Source organism: Bos grunniens, chromosome 26 (genome assembly GCF_055505025.1).
Source record: "Bos grunniens cultivar Pamir isolate PY7600 chromosome 26, Bosgru_T2T1.0, whole genome shotgun sequence".
NCBI classification, from domain to species: Eukaryota; Metazoa; Chordata; class Mammalia; order Artiodactyla; family Bovidae; genus Bos; species Bos grunniens.
The window spans coordinates 12,032,777-12,047,517 of NC_141190.1; the positions used below are offsets into that span (position 1 = coordinate 12,032,777).

The following is a 14,741-nucleotide window of genomic DNA, read 5'->3' on the forward strand; positions in this document are numbered from 1 at the left end:
ATATGCTGTCTAGGTTTGTCATAGCTTGTCTTCCAAGGAGCAAGCGTCTTTTAATTTCATGGCTGCAGTCACCATCTTCAGTGATTTTGGAGCCCCCCAAAAAGAACATCTGTCATATGCTTACATTGTTTCCCCATCTATTTGCCATGAAGTGATGGGACCGGATTCCATGATCTTAGTTTTTTGAATGTTGAGTTTTGAGCCAACTTTTTCACTCTCCTCTTTCATCAAGAGGCTCTTCAGTTCCTCTTCACTTTCTGCCATAAGAGTGGTGTCATCTGCCTATCTGAAGTTATTGATAGTTCTCCTGACAGTCTTGATTCCAGCATAATGTATAGTATGGCGATTATAGTTAATAACACTGTATTGAATATTTACAAGTTTCTAAAAAGACAATTCTTAAAAATTCCTATCATGAGAATAAGAAAAGGTCTGTAATTATGTGCTGTGAGAGGTGTTAACTGAACTTACTATAGTGCTCATTTCTCTATATTAATATAAATATTGAATCATTATGTTGTATACCTGAAACTAATATAACATGTCAATTATACCACAACAAAAATAATCTAAACAAGTAAAACAAAAAGAGTCAACACCATATATTCAGAAACAAGAAAGATTGAAAATTAAGGAACTAAGCATTCAATTCAAGAAGTCTGCCAAAAAGCAATAAAATAATCCTCAAAGAAAGCAAGGGATGTAGAAAAGCATGAGATGAAACTCATAGAAATGTTGAAAGGATTGAAGCTGACTCCAGCTGGGTCTTAGGCCACATTTAGCCAAACTGAAGTGTGTGGATACATGCTCTAGCAAGCAACTCTTTTGTCTAATATCTATGGAGATATTTTGGAGAAGGCAATGGCACCCCACTCCAGTACTTTTGCCTGGAAAATCCCATGGACAGAGGAGCCTCGTAGGCTGCAGTCCATGGGGTCGCTAAGAGTCGGACATGACCGAGCGACTTCACTTTCACTTTTCACTTTCATGCATTGGAGAAGGAAATGGCAACCCACTCCAGTGTTCTTGCCTGGAGAATCCCAGGGACGGGGGAGCCTGGTGGGCTGCTGTCTATGGGGTCGCACAGAGTTGGACACGACTGAAGCGACTTAGCAGCAGTAGCAGCATGGAGATATTTCCTATGATTGATAAGATACTGAACTTTGTGATTACAACTGCCAGGCCAGTCCACTGAAGCTTGGCACCATGCTGAGCTGACAGCCTGGAAATCTTGTTTCTCATCCCTCTGCTAGCATGCTATTGCCGGAAAAATTTTGTCATTTACCCTTATTTCCCATGGGTGTGTTAACTTTCTCCGAAGAATTCTTTTAGAAATTTCACCATTATTTTTTTTTCCAAATGAATGTTCATGCTTCCATGACCAACCATTTAGATACAAAGCTAAATTAATGCCCCTGTCTGTCACCAGAATCCAAGAATAACCTTTGGCATTTAGAATTCTTCATTCACAAAGCTATCTTAAATCTACTGCTCTTTAAATAGTAAATATTTGGATTTTGTATTATGATTCAAATTGAGTAGCAATTGCTTTTACAGCAGACAGCATTATCTTAATAAAAAACATTTGGCTTCCAAAAGTAAAACTTCATTTTAAGATTGGATTTCTCTATAATTTTAGTGACTCAGAATATACCAAACCAGATATTAATGTTCAAGTCAGTTATTACATTTTATAGATAGCCTTTTGTGTTTCTAGTACATAAGGAATGAATGAATCAACCAAACCAACTACTACATTTATTTACCAAGGCTATGTTTTTACTACTTTTCAGAAATGTACTATGTGGTACTGTTGCCTAATATACTCTGAGAATACTGTTTCCCTCTGTGTTTTCTGATATAATCTGGAAAAATAAAAACCAGAAGCAAACATAATTCTGTCATTCTATTTTTGTTGGAAGCAAGGCATTTGTTATTATCCGGTTTTGGGAAAATAAAGGTAGTATCTCGGATTTGGAAAATTTCCCAGACTTAAAAATAATATTTGGCAGTGTGAGGAGAAGGGCCAGTGTGGTCCCTTTTGTATAGGCAGAAAAAGCCAGTTTATTTGAAGTTAGATGTTTCTCCGTATGTAGTCAAACAAATCCCTTTCATGTGTGGAAGTAATTGTAGAGACGCTGAAAACCAAGGACGAAGCATTACATTTTGACAGTAAGCTGTTAGGAATGAACTCTTAAAGAGAATCGATATGCTATTGTGGTTGAGTTCAGCTTTTGAATCAGACATACCTGACTCTAATTCCATCTTTAATTCTTACTAGCTGTCTGACCTTACTTTTCAAATCTCTAAAATGGGAATGATAATAGCAGCTAAATCATTAGCTTGTTATAAAACTAAATGAAACCAAGTTTAACAACTTATTGACCAGAGACATATTACTGTGTCTTTTGTTACCCAAACATTATTGACCAGAGTGTTTCAGTATTCATTTATATAACAAATTGTTGGCCACAGGTGTTATCTTCTGCAAAATTCCCTGGTTAATAATGTATCAAGAAGGCTTGCAGCTCTGTGGCTGACCCACAGTGAACTCTTGCTCTGTCTCCAAGAAAACTATTAACATAAAAATTCAAGAAAAGACAGGGAATCCTTTTGCAGTTCATGTGAAGCATCCTTATTTGAGAACGTTTGATGAGTCTGAAAACAGAAGCTACTGCTGGGGGTGGCATAGAGAGTAGAGGCATTTGACTTGAGGGAAAAATATTATTACTGAAGGGAATAATAGTAACTGAAGGGAAATCAGGGCCATCTAGGGATAACAGAACTTTGAGGATGACTTCAGTCTCCTACAGGCCATTGTCATCTAGGATGTTGTGTACATGTGAAGTAAGTCCCAGCTCCTCACTCCTTGCCCTGACATGCAAGAACGTCACAGGTAGCTCTGATAACCCTATTACTACTGCTTTCAACATACAACCCAAGTTCTCTGCAAACCAGACCTTCCCCCAAAGATTGTTGCACTTTCTGGCTTCTGTGGCTTGGTTCCCACTCTCCTCTCTGGTTTGTTTCTTCCTCTCTTCTTCCAGTTTCTAGCCATCCTCACTATTGCATCCGAAAGGCACCTTTTTCCTTTCTGGATTCCAACATTAAGATTTAATATCTCCCTCTTTTGAATTTCTGTAGCTCTTGTTTTGCACTTCTTTCACAGCATCTACATTATTCATCTTGGATTAGAGATCTGATTGTCTCATTACTCCTACACTTGTAAGCAGCTTGAGGGAAGTGATGATCTAACTTTTCTTTGTTCCCCCCTGCAAGGCAGCTAGTTCATGATAAGTGCTAAACAAATGGTTGTTGAGAGAATAGTCATTGCAGATGCATTTTTGAATGGACCACTAATGTGATCCAGCATGGCATTTTTTTTTTAAAGATTTTTTTGATGTGGGCCATTTTTATTGAAATTTGTTACAAAGACTTGATTGAATCTGTTACAATATCGCTCCAGTTTTATATATTAACTTTTTGGCTGGGAGGTCTGTGGGATCCTAGCTCCCCAGCCAGAGATCGAACCTGCACCTCCTGCATTGGAAGGCAAAGTCTTAACCACTGGACTGCCAGAGACGTCCCCATGGCATTTTTTTGGGATCACGTACTGGTAAAAACTGCATCAAATTTTTATAAAGCATCTACTGTGTACCAGGCACTGCGCTAGATTCTGTGAACAAGGTAGTCTTGATTTGTATTCCTTTGTGGTTTATAGATTAATGGGAAAACCAATTTTGGACAATTAAGTAGAATTGAGTATTAGGAAAGAGGTAGGAAGAGGTTCTAATTAAATAGCTTATTTCTCAGAAAGGAGAAAGTGGCTGTTAATACTGAAAAAGTTAACTGGATTAGTGTCCACATTCAGAAAATCCTGTGCCTGTGACTGATTTAAGTTTGAAGCTACAAAATATTACGGAACCACAGGAGCTGCTCTGTGTTCTCGGAGAAAGAGGCTACCTATAAATTCAGGTTCAGGAGGTAGTTTGGGAAGTCAGGAGCGTGAGCTAGCTGAAGAGATGCACTAACACAGCGTAAAATACACTGAGATCTGCCACTTAGTGTCCCCTCAGCTGGCGTAAAGTTGTTGAGTTACTGGGTGTAGCAAAGATGGTAAAGTGATACTGTAGCATAATGTCTGCTGCTGCTGCTAAGTCGCATCAGTCGTGTCCGACTGTGCGACCCCATAGACGGCAGCCCACCAGGAGCCTCCATTCCTGGGATTCTCCAGGCAAGAACACTGGAGTGGGTTGCCATTTCCTTCTCCAATGCATAAAAGTGAAAAGTGAAAGGGAAATCACTCAGTCGTGTCCGACTCTTCGTGACCCCATAGACGGCAGCCCACCAGGCTCCTCTGTCCATGGGATTTTCCAGGCAAGAGTACTGGAGTGGGGTGCCATTGCGTTCTCCGAGCATAATGTCTATTATATAAGAATTCAGGTATCGACATCCTGAGGATATAGGCACATGCCTACATTTTATCTTATTCTGTTGAGTTAACTTGGTTTTAGAATGCAGGCCATAAAGCACAGTAAATCATGAGAGTTCTTTTAGAACACTGACCCCAGAGCAAAGCTATCTCTTTGGCTTAAAACCACTCTGAATACTCTCCAGAAAAAACACTTAACCAGATGTTTCTACACTCTTCTGAGATTCATCTTTCTTAAGGTGGATGGCTTTTAAAAAACTGACTTTGAATAAAATAATGATATCTCAGAATTTTAATATTTAATTTCAATAGTTCCTCTAAATGAGGACAGAATATGGCCTGCAAATAATAGCTGTCTGAATTTTCTATTTTACCTGAATTTATATCAACCTTGTATAAACTTGGGAACATCTATGGGCAAGGTAAGAGACATTTTTTTTTCTTGGTAGAAGTTAAAGTGCTTAAGCACCTAAGCGCTATCCCCACTCACTGAGTTGGCTTTCCTGAGGGTTACCACAATATTTACAGAAAACCATTCAACTTCTTCATATTCTCAGTTTAAAATTCCCAATAGAGTGATGGGAATTTTGTCCAGTTTACACAGGTGCTTTGAGTACAGCAAAGCGAAGTGAAAGTTGCTTGGTTGTGTCAACTCTTTGCAACCCCGTGGACTGTAGCCTGCCAGGTTTCTCTTTCCACAAAATTCTTCAGGCCAGAATACTGGAGTTGGCAGCTGTTCCCTTCTCCAGGGGATCTTCCCAACCCAGGGATAGTACCCAGTTCTCCTGCATTGCAGGCTAATTCTTTGCCATCTGAGCCACCAGGGAAGCATTAAGTAGCTAAACACCAAGGATCTGAATTGACAATGATTTATGTTCTAATTCTATACTACTATTTATGAGCAGTGAGATCTTGATTAAGTTAAGGAAAGTGAGGCTTTAAGAGGTTCCATATCTGTAAAATGTAAGTTATCATTTTACTTACTTGATAGAGCTGTGGGGATTTAAAGGTGCTAATGCATGAAAGCTCTTAGCATAAAGCTCGAGATGTGGTAATTTATCAACAAATAGTAGTTATGCTGATTAATCTTTATTAACCTCTACCTTTATACCTAGGAAGCACATAGAGAAATGCTCCTTCTAGTCAAGAGTAGAGAGAACCTACTCTTGGTTCCTTAGAGTTCTAGAAGCAGTGAAATCACTAAAGGAGAATAAACACGTCTGTCAGGATTCTCTTGGTTGTAGGTAACAGAAATCCAGTTAAGTCGACTTAAGGCCAAAAGGGGATTTGTTGGAAGGAATAATGTATTGGCCAAAGAACATATGTTGCCTTTTATCAGGAGCATCTTGCATCACTGTATCTTGGTATTGGCTTGCATGCACCCCTCTTGTGCTGCTAGAGAGAGACCTTGTTCCGTCCTGTAAGAGACAGATGTAGTACTGGAGTCAGGCAGGTGCTACATAATACCTGCCCTATATTTTATAGTTTTCAGCATATAGGTCTTTTACCAACTTGCTAAAGTTTATTCCTAGATATTTTATTCTTTTTTTGATGCAGTTTTAAATGGGATTGCTTAACTTTCTCTTTCTGATATTTCATTGTCGCTGTAAAGAAGTGCAACCAATTTCTGGGTATTACTTTTGTGTCTAGCAACCTTGCTGAATTCATTTCAGTTCTAATAGTTTTTGTGGATTCTTTTGAGTTCTCTATATAGTGCATCATGTCATCTGCAAATAAAGAGAGTGTTATCTCTTCCCTTCTATTTGGATACCTTTTATTTACCTGTCTGATCTGGCTGCTGCTGCTAAGTCACTTCAGTCATGTCCAACTTCGTGTGACCCCATAGACAGCAGCCCACCAGGCTCCTCTGTCCCTGGGATTCTCCAGGCAAGAACACTGGAGTGAGTTGCCATTTCCTTCTCCAGTGCATGAAAGTGAAGAGTGAAAGTGAAGTCACTCAGTCATGTCTGACTCTTCGCGACCCCATGGACTGCAGCCTACCAGGGTCCTCCATCCATGGGATTTTCCAGGCAAGAGTACTGGAGTGGGGTGCCATGGCCTTCTCTGCTGATCTGGCTAGGACTCCCAAATAGTATGTTAAATAGAAGCGGTAAGAGTGGGTGTCCTTGGCTTGTTACTGAATTTAGTAGGAAGGCTTCAGCTTTTTGCCATTGAGCACTAGGTTGGCTGTAGGTTTGTTGTAAATGGCTTTTATTGTGTTGAGATATGTTCCCTCTATATGTACTTTGGTGAGAGTTTTTATCATGAACAGATGTTGAATTTTATCAAAAGCTCTTTTTTGTGTGACTATCAGGATGGTTATGTTGTTTTCATTGTTATTGTGGTGTACTACCCTGATTGACATGCATACATTGAATGATCCTTAGGACTCTGGAATGAATTCGACTTGCTCATAGTGTATGATCCTTTTAGTGTATAGTTTGATTTGGTTTGCTAATATTTTATTGAGGATTTTTGCAACTATATTTGTCAAAGATGTTGGCTAAGGCCCCCATTTTCATGTGGCTAAGTTGAAGAACTGCATGGATGTGATTCATTTTCCCAGCAATATGAGCAGCTTGTGAAACTAAAAGTACTGTAGAAAGTATTTACCTTAAGAAATAAAATTGAGTCTTGAAATCCACCAGTTATATCTCTTATTCTCTCTCTTGTTGACTTGGCCTTATTTTCTTCTATCATTCCATGATTTTACCCTTGCAACATGGATCCTGGCTCCTGGCAACTTCCAGGGCCATATTTTAACAGCTTGGAAACCAGTGAAGAAATAGAGTATCCCTCTCTCACTTTCTGCTTAAAAAACCTCTGAGGAAGGACTCTGGAATTGGTCACATATTCTCTTGGACTGCTTACTGTGATCAAGGATTGGGGTACTGTGACTGGCCTAACTCGGGCCATGTACCCACTTCTGTTACCTGAAGCAACTGTGTTTTGTGCAGGCTTGTGGGTAGGGTTAGGTAGAGGTTGAAGGTGAAATCCCTATAGCACAAATGTGACCATTTAGGGAAGAGTTGTTAGGATTTTTCCAAACTCTTCAAGAAAGAGCTAACCAAAGGTTGTTTAGAGTTAGCCAGGCATGGCCCTCCTGATGAAGCATTCTGTGCTGGCTGGAAGGAAGTTTATCTTCATTTGGTCATTGGAGGAACACTGTCAGTCAGAAGGACCCCAAATACTTAAATGCCCATCATCCTTCTAGCAGGAAGATTTCTAAGTTGGACTCTCTTTGTTTGAAGAGGGAGATACAACTCAAGAAAGCAAGGAAGGTCACAGGACTTTGATTTTCATCTCTTAGAATTATGATTTCCTTCAAACCCTGTGTGCATGCTCATTTAGTCATGTGCGACCCTATGGACTGGAGCCCACCAGGCTCCTCTGTCCATGGAATTTCACAGGCAAGAGTACTGGAGCAGGTTGCCAGTTCCTTTTCCAGGGGATCTTCCCCCTAATCAGATTGTTAACACCTCACAATTTGCTTATGAGGACATAGACTATGTAATCACAAGCATGGGAGGTTTTACTGACCATCACAGCAGTCTCGGGTGTGAAGCTGTGAACACATCTCAAATTTTGCAGAGGAGAAGACTCAGGTAGAGTTTTGCCTCTGAGAACCTCTTCTTCTATCCTCTAGGTCCCAATGGGATTCCTCTTGGCCTGTGAATGGCCTGGTCTTATTTCTCAGTTGGTCTCAGTTCTCACACTGGGGTGCATTGGAAAGTGTTCCTGGAATGTGCTGCAGTGGGGGAACCAGAGATAAATGAAGAGCATTTTCTTGGTTTGGCAATTAAAAACTTGACTTACAATTAAGACAGGCATTCAAATATTATGAAATGGAATTTAAATAGTGTTTCTGTGTTTATGACGAATCGGGAGACTTTGAAGTCGTTTAATTTTGTTGTCAGTGTCCTGGCCCCGTATCCTTGGTTCCCTAGGGGTGAATTTGAATTTCTTGTCAAATTCTATGAGTACTTTAGATGGAAAGTGTGAGAAGCACTGGGGAACCAGTTGTACCCAGGGCTTAACTCTGAAGTCTGTAAGAGAAGATCATCATACTTAGAGTTAGGCTCCTCCTTGGCCCTAAAAGCTTTCAGAGGTCTGTTTGCTTTTGCTAGCATGATTTTGGAAATGGAAAAATACTATCGGGGCACAGCATCATCCTTTGCTTTGAAATTCCAGGCTAAAGAACTTGGCGGGGGTAGGGGCCACTTCATTGTTTAAATTAAACAGATTTCCTTCTCTCCTTTCCTTTCATCGTGTTTATTGCTTTTCTTACAGAGCTTCCTGGTTCCCTTTAAGTTTAGATTTGGATATGTAGAATTTAAGAGGTAAGGAGAACTAAGAAATTTCCTCACAAATGGAGACCCTGAAGCCCAGAGAGAGGAAGTGACCAGCTCAAGATCACACAGCTCATCAGTGTGGCAGAGGCGGGAATGGAAGCCAGGTTTCTGCTCTCATTCCAGGGCTCTTTCCATGATCCCTAACCTCCATAGACACTACCTCCAAAAGGGTTAGTCTCATGCTAAAGTTTATGTGGTTTTACTTCTCTGCTTGTGAATGTCTGCCTTGAATTAACCTTAACTTGGGTTGTGTTGCTATCTCAAGGGACAGTACTATATTGAGATTCAGCTGCCTTTCAGAATGTATTTGCTCGTTTTTCCTTGTATGTGTTGCCTTATATGACTCGGTATCTAGAACTTTTTTAGGAATGTTTCACTTTTTAATGTAGTGTCAGCAGATTTCTAATTTCTGAAGAGTCACTTCTCATCTTAGTTATACCTGTAGAGTGCTCTCTCCTCATCTAAATTCTGTAACTTCTACCCATTGAATGCGTGCACAGGTGCTCAGTCACTTCAGCTGTGTCCAGCTCTTTGCAACCCTATGGACTGCAGCCCTCCAGGCTCCCCTGTCAACCCACATGGAGTGGGTGGCCATGCCTTCCTCCAGGGGGTCTTCCTGGCCCAGGGACTGAACCTGTATCTCTTACATCTCCTGCATCGGCAGGCAGGTTCTTTACCACCAGCACCACTTGGAAGCCCACCCACAGGATTCTAATTTGGCAAAGGTTCACCATAAAGACAGGGCTTTTTCATCACCTGTGGAAATAATATGCTCTCTTTCATTCTATTAATATCATCAGTTATATTAATGGATTTGTTAATGTTAAAACTTCCTTGCATTCTTGAATGAATCCCATTTGGTTGTGATGATGTATTATTTTTATTGAAATTATAGATTCTCTTTGATAGTGTTTTATTAAGTTTTTGGATGTCAAGATTCATTAAGTGCCATCTTAATCTTTCAAGATGCCAACCTTGAAAATTAGCTTATTTTAAAATTTCACAAATTTCCCTGTGAAACTATTCAGACGTGTTTTTTATTTTTTCTTTTGTAGAGAAGTTTTTTTATTTTTTTTTTTGCTTTCTTTTTAAAAATTTTTTTATTATTATTATCATTTTTACTTTACAATATTGTATTGGTTTTACACTCTCAATTTTTAAAATTGGTCTGTTTGTAAGTTCTCTATTTACTGGGTTTCACTTATGATTTTAAAATCATATGTATCATTAGTTTCTTTTAGCTACTTCTCATTTTGAATATTCTTTACCTTTAACAAAAATTAGGCTAGCTAGTGTTTTTTATGTGTATATATTTTAATTTCCCCCAATGTTTATTTATTTATTTATTGGTTATTATTTTTGTTTTCTAGATTATTAGATTCTTTTATATTAATCACTTCTTTCTGATGTCTTTTATTAATTTGCAGCTCTATATCTAGCTTTTTGAATCATTCATTCAGCTCTTCTAAGAAGCACGTGTTCAATGCCTGGGTTGGGAGGAAATGGCAACTCTAGTATTCTTGCCTGGTGAATCCCCATGCACAGGGGAGCCGGGAGTGCTGAAGTCCATAGGGTCGAACGCAGTCGGACGACTGAAGCTACATAGCACAGCGTAGCTCTTCTATTTTAATTTTATTTAATGCTAAGGATTTTCCTTTGAGCACTTTTTTAAAGCTATGTCCCACATATTTTGATAAGTTTTGTTTTCTAGGAATTCTAGAAACATGTTTTGTGTCTTCCTTTTTTGTCCCAAACGTTTAAAACACATTGTTTATTTTTGTGGTCCGGTGGAAAAACCTTTTAATTTTGGGGTTTTAAAGTTTATTATAATCTAATCGTTTCATTGTGTTGTATTCAGACATGATACTGTTTTTGTTACTATTTTTAATTTCCTGAGGTTTTTCTTTGTGGATTTGTATGTCCTCAATTTCTCTATATATCCATTGTGTACTTGAAAGTATTTCTTCTAAGATTTGGATTTGGACCTTCTATGTCCTTAGTACTTTTTCATCTATGTGGTTTGTTTAACTCTAAGAGAGGTGATAAAGTCTTGCTTTCCAGTATGTGTCTGCTTCCTTTTATATACTTTTAATAGTAAAAGAGCTTTTATTTTTAATATTTCTTAATTATTTTGTTAGTATATTTCTTTATATAGTGTGGGATTGAATTTTTTAAACCTATTTAAAAATACTTTTTCTTTATAGGAAGTTGAAATCTATTTACATGTAAAAATATGACCTGTTTGGTCCTGGTTTGTCACATTGCTTTATACTTCATACATTACATAAATTCGTACCATATGTTATACATACCAAATCAAGTTTTTCACTAGATGGAATATTTTTGTTTCTTATTTCATGGTATTTAGGAAGGTATTCAGTTTCTTATTTCATGGTATTTAGGAAGATGTTCATTTCTGTTCTAGTGATTATCACTAACAAATACTTTTATTACATAATACCTTTAGTTTTCATTCCAATACCAAAGAAAGGCAGTGCCAAAGAATGCTCAAACTACCGCACAATTGCACTCATTTCACACGCTAGTAAAGTAATGCTCAAAATTCTCCAAGCCAGGCTTCAGCAGTATATGAACCGTGAACTACCAGATGTTCAAGATGGTTTTAGAAAAGGCAGAGGAACCAGAGATCAAATTGCCAACATCCGCTGAATCATTGAAAAAGCAAGAGAGTTCCAGAAAAACATCTATTTCTGCTTTATTGACTATGCCAAAGCCTTTGACTGTGTGAATCACAATAAACTGTGGAAAATTCTGAAAGAGATGGGAATACCAGACCACCTGATCTGCCTCTTGAGAAACCTATATGCAGGTCAGCAAGCAACAGTTAGAGCTGGACATGGAACAACAGACTGGTTCCAAATAGGAAAAGGAGTACATCAAGGCTGTATATTGTCACCCTGCTTATTTAACTTATATGCAGAGTACATCATGAGAAATGCTGGGCTGGAAGAAGCACAAGCTGGAATCAAGATTGCCGGGAGAAACATCAATAACTTCAGATATGCAGATGACACCACCCTTATGGCAGAAAGTGAAGAGGAACTAAGAAGCCTCTTGATGAAGGTGAAAGAGGAGAGTGAAAAAGTTGGCTTAAAACTCAACATTCAGAAAACGAAGATCATGGCATCTGGTCCCATCACTTCATGGGAAATAGATGGGGAAACAGTGGAAACAGTGTCAGACTTTATTTTTTTGGGCTCCAAAATCACTGCAGATGGTGACTGCAGCCATGAAATTAAAAGACGCTTACTCCTTGGAAGGAAAGTTATGACCAACCTAGATAGCATATTCAAGAGCAGAGACATTACTTTGCCAACAAAGGTCCATCTAGTCAAGGCTATGGTTTTTCCAGTGGTCATGTATGGATGTGAGAGTTGGACTGTGAAGAAGGCTGAGCGCCAAAGAATTGATGCTTTTGAACTGTGGTGTTGGAGAAGACTCTTGAGAGTCCCTTGGACTGCAAGGAGATCCAACCAGTCCATTCTGAAGGAGATCAGCCCTGGGATTTCTTTGGAAGGAATGATGCTGAAGCTGAAATTCCGGTACTTTGGCCACCTCATGCGAAGAGTTGACTCATTGGAAAAGACTCTGATGCTGGGAGGGACTGGGGGTAAGAGGAGAAGGGGATGATAGAGGATGAGATGGCTGAATGGCATCACTGACTCGATGGACGTGAGTTTGAGTGAACTCCGGGAGTTGGTGATGGACAGGGAGGCCTTGCGTGCTGCAATTCATGGGGTCGCAAAGAGTCTGACACGACTGAGCAACTGAACTGAACTGGCTGACTGACCTTTAGTTATCTCTTTAGATCTTTAGATAGTGTCTCTTGGTTTCCTAATATGAGCCATTCTGATGTGAGTTATAAATTACTTCTCTATTACCTCTACTTTGCCTAATAATCTATTGTTCAGGGTTTTATTTTTGTCATTTGAGGTAGGTATCTGTTACTTAATTTTTCAGTTTCAAATGATATTGTTTTAGTCTCCTCTAATAACCAGTGGCAGTCGGAGGCTTTATTCTATTTTATACTTATTTCCTTTCTTAATCTCCTTTTTTTTTTCATTAGTTACATAATGTCTACATGCCCAGAACATTTGACACTTATTTATAGCTTTGTTTCCTTTTTCTCCATTTTTTTTTTTAACAAGGTGGCTTTTTAAACGATCCATTAATATCACCAGCACCACCAGGTAATGGAGAATTATGTGAATCAAGTCTGGAGTGGCAGAAGTAACAGAAAGTGACAGGGGACAAGCAGGGTAACCAATAAGATACAGAAAAGAAACAAAAAATTTATCCCAAAGCTACTTCCACCCCAAAGTGAAGAGTGTTCTCTGAATAGAACCCAAGTTTGAGGATTTAAGATAGCAGCAAAGTGGGAAAAATTCCCAGAGGTTTCAAGTTGCAAATGAATGCAGATAGGAACAAGGTTGGTTTACAACGTGTTAGTTTCAGGTGTACAGCAAAGTGATAGTCATGCATGTATTCTTTTTTTTAAGATTCTTTTTCATATAGGTTACCACAAAATGTTGGGTAGTAGTCCCTGTGCTACACAGCAGGTCCTTATTGGTCATCTATATTATATATAGTAATGCACACGTGTTCATCCTAAGCTGCTGATTTATCACTCCCCTACCTCCCCCCACCCCCGTATTTCCCCTTTGGTAATCATAAGTTTGTTTTGATGTCTATAAGTCTGCTTCTGTAAATAAATTCATTTGTATCTTTTTTTCAGAATTAGATTCCACACAGTGATATCATATATTTGTCTGATTTACTTCACTTAATATGATCATCTCTGGGTCTGTCCTTGTTACTGCAAATGACATTATTTCATTCTTTTTAGTGGCTGAGTAATATTCCATTATATGTACTGCATCTTCTTTATTTGCTCCTCTGATGATAGACATTTAGGTTGCTTCCGTGCCTTGGCTATTGTAAATAGTGCTGCAGTGAACATTGGGGTGAATGTGTCCTTATGGATTATGGTTTTCTCTGAATATGTGCCCAGGAGTGGGATTGCTGGACCATATATTGTTTTATATTTAGTTCTTTAAGGAACCTCCATATTGTTCTGCGTAATGATTGTACCAGTTTACATTTCCATTAATGGTACAGGAGGGTTCCCTTTTCTCCATACCCTCTCCAGCATTTATTATTTGTAGGCTTTTTGATTACGGCCATTCTGACTGGTACAAGGTGATACCTCATTTTAGTTTTGATTTGCATTTCTCTAATAATGAGTGATGTTGAGCATTTTTTGGTATGCTTTTTAGTCATCTGTGTGTCTTTGGAGAAATGTCTGCTTAGATCTGCTGATTTTTTGAGTGGGTTGTTTGTTTTTTTTTCATATTGAGCTGCATGAGCTGTTTGTATATCTTGGAGATTAATCCCTTGTCGGTCACTTCATTTGTAAATGTTTTCTCCCATACTGAGGGTTGTCTTTCGTTTTGTTTATGTTTTACTTTGCTGTGCAAAAGCTTTTAAGTTAAATTAGGTCCCATTTGTTTGTTTTTGTTTTTATTTCCACTACTCTCAGAAGTGGATGAAAATAGATATTTCTGTGATTTATGTCAGAGAGTGTTCTGCCTATGTTTTCCTCTAAGAGTTTTATAGTATCCAACCTTATATTTGGGATTTTAACCCATTTTGAGTTTATTTGTGTATATGGTCATATAACAGTTTTAAATCTGCCAATCTATCTACATGTGCATATAATTTTATGTTTTGGGACATGAGCTTGGTAGAGTGTTTTCTGAGGGTGCATGCATACTAGTGTGTGCCAATGTTTAGCAGTATGATTAATAGCTCAAAATTCCATACAGCAATTCTATAATTCTATTGTTCTCATGTTCCCCACACTACTACACTCAATGAGAAGTAGGTTTCTCTCTTATACTCATAGAATTTTGTACTTTTCATTTCTGACACATCGA

General features: G+C 38.6%; 1 long non-coding RNA gene across 3 annotated transcripts in view; it reads left to right on the forward strand.

Moving 5' to 3' along the window:
* The window catches only part of LOC147344023 (uncharacterized), a 243,916-nt gene that overhangs the window by 150,334 nt on the left and 78,841 nt on the right, over nucleotides 1-14,741 (forward strand). The gene's annotated exons all lie outside the window — the stretch shown is intronic.